Raw genomic sequence first — 2586 nt, 5'->3', positions numbered from 1 at the left:
GGCTACCAGCCCTCTCCCAGCCTCGATGCCCCGCTCCCAACCTTCCTACGCCGCCCTCGGCAGCTTCCGCCCCGCCGGCCGAAGTCCCGCCGCGGCCCGGCCCGGCCCGGCCCGCCCCGCAGGCGGCAGGGGGCGGGCGGGCGCCGGCTGTCGGTCGCGGCCGCTTCAGCCACTGCCGCCTCGGAGAAGCCGCTTCACAGCGCCCCCGGCGCTGCCCGTGAGGGCTTCGCTGTCCCCGCGCTGCCCAGGGATAAGGCCCGCCCGCCCTCGGGTGAGGCTGGAGATGTCGGGGCCGGCTGAAGCCGCTGCCCGGGTGCATGCTAGACTCTTCCTAAGGGCTGTCAGTCCAGCTCCCTCCTGCCTTCCCCCAGCTTGTCCAAGATTCCCTGCCACCTCGTGTTTGTTTTAACTTGCTAAGAAGTGCCGTGAGGGGGTAACGAGCTGATTTCCACACCTGGTTTTCACAAGGGGCTGTGCCATGCCCTCTTCCATAGGGCACAGGCCAGAGCTGGCAGTGCCAGCAGGGCCAATGTGACGGGGAAAAAAATGAGTAAAAGGCGTTATATTAAGAGATTCTTTTAAGAAATACTGCACCCCAATACCCAACACTCTCTGACAGGCTGTAAAGACTTCATAGGGGTGCAGAATTGATGTGTCTTTTGGTATTCCTAAAAAGATTAGCATGGTCAGGGGCACCTTTGGGCACTTGGAAAGGCTCCTGGATCAGCCAATTTCTGTTTGAAGCACTTGGAAATTAAGTTAATGAAGCAACATGGGACTAGATGCTGAGTGAAAGAGTATTTTATCTCTTGATTAATATTCCAGAGGGATTTGATTAATCCCAGTGGTTTATAGCCACACTTAAGTAAATTGGAAGGAAAAAGTGAGGAAACAGAGATGGGAATATTGTCAAAAGTTTGGTGCTTTTCAGTACTCTGAAACTAATTGACCTGCCCACAGCACTTCAGAATCTCTGAATTACTGCTTTGAGACATTTTATAAATAGTCTTCCACTGTGCCTGCAGCTTGGACAGGACATTATGACCCTTAAATACACAATAGAACCAGCCAAAGGGCATAGGAAAGTATTATTCAGGAACAAATTACAGTTATTGTAAATGCATAAAATGTTATGCTTGTTCCTATACAGGATTGTATAGGTCACTTTGCAGGCAACGCCATTTCACAAAACCAAAAAAAGTTCAATAAACCAAAAGTAGAAAAAAATAAATGTTCTCCTTTCTGTATGCTTCAGTGGAAAATGTTCTACTAACTGAAGTACTGTAAGTTAGTTTTCTTATCTCTGAGCTGTCAGGAATTTATGAAAAAAAAATTATTTCAATTCATCCAGCTGAAGAACACATTGTTTTTTGGGGTGCAAATGCTTTTGTTAGGATTAGTCTTTTACATATCATGACATGGCTTTCCTTAGGCCAAATTGAAACCAATTTCATGTGACTAAGGTGCTGAAGAACCTAGTTGTACTTTAAGGTGCTGTTCAAACATGGGTGCAGTAAGACGTGCTGTTTGAACACAGGTACTGGAAGATCAATTTCCCTGCTACTTTCTTTTGACATACCTGCAGGATTACTACTTTATTCCTTCCTAGCCCTTCAGCATGTGAAACCCTTCAACATGCCCTATATATTTACTGCAAATAAGGCTTACAAATTTTTGTTATGAGGATTCCTGATTTTGGGTTTGGGGAAAGGTGGAGAAAAGTTATCTGTGTAATAGTTTTTGCAGTAGCCTTCCATTCAAAGCTAGTTTGATAGTTTGGAGTTTCCAAACATTTTTGCTTAGAGCATGAAGTCAAGAAGGTAAAACCAGTTATGTCACTTAAAACCCACTGGAGGAACAGCCAGTTCATTGTGGAGATAACACTACTGTCTAAGGACAGCTTTTTTAATGGTGTCCTGGTTTTGACTGAGATAGAGTTAATTTTCTTTCTAGTAGTGGGTATAGTGTTTGGCTTTAATATGAGAATGATATTGATAACATGATTTAGTTGTGCTAGGTAGTTGTCACTTCTACATTAAATCAAGAACTTTTCAGTCTCTCACAACCTGTCAGGTGTACCAGAAGCTGGGAGAGCACAGCCAGGACAACTGATCCAGGCTGGCCAGAGGGATATTCCCCACCACAGAACACTGTGCTTAGAGGCTCGTTGGGAGGTGGATCACTGCTCAGAAACACTGAACATCAAGGGTTTTTTTCTTTCTGCATGTGGTGAGCAATTGCATTTGTATATATCTGGTTTTTTATATATATGTAAATATGTATATATAAAATATATAAATTATTATAATCATACTGACTGCTCTCTCAAGGGGAGAAAATAGATTAAGCCTTCTTTGAACAACTAGAAGAATTCTCATGACTGCAAGTCCTTCAGCATAGAATGGCTAAGGACTACAACAGTCTGCCCAAAGATGTGGCATGTTAAGTTCTTGGAGCTTTTCAAAACATCTAACTAAAGCCCTGTAGAACATGATTTGACTTGGACATTATCTCTGTTTTGAGCAGAATTTGGTCTACACTGACTTCCTTGGGCCCCTTCTAATATTTTTTCTGTGATTCTAATGG

The sequence above is a fragment of the Gallinula chloropus genome (genome assembly GCF_964237585.1).
Source record: "Gallinula chloropus genome assembly, chromosome: 1".
Taxonomy (NCBI): domain Eukaryota; kingdom Metazoa; phylum Chordata; class Aves; order Gruiformes; family Rallidae; genus Gallinula; species Gallinula chloropus.
The sequence above is the reverse complement of the archived record's forward strand: the minus strand, read 5'-3'. Positions refer to the sequence as shown.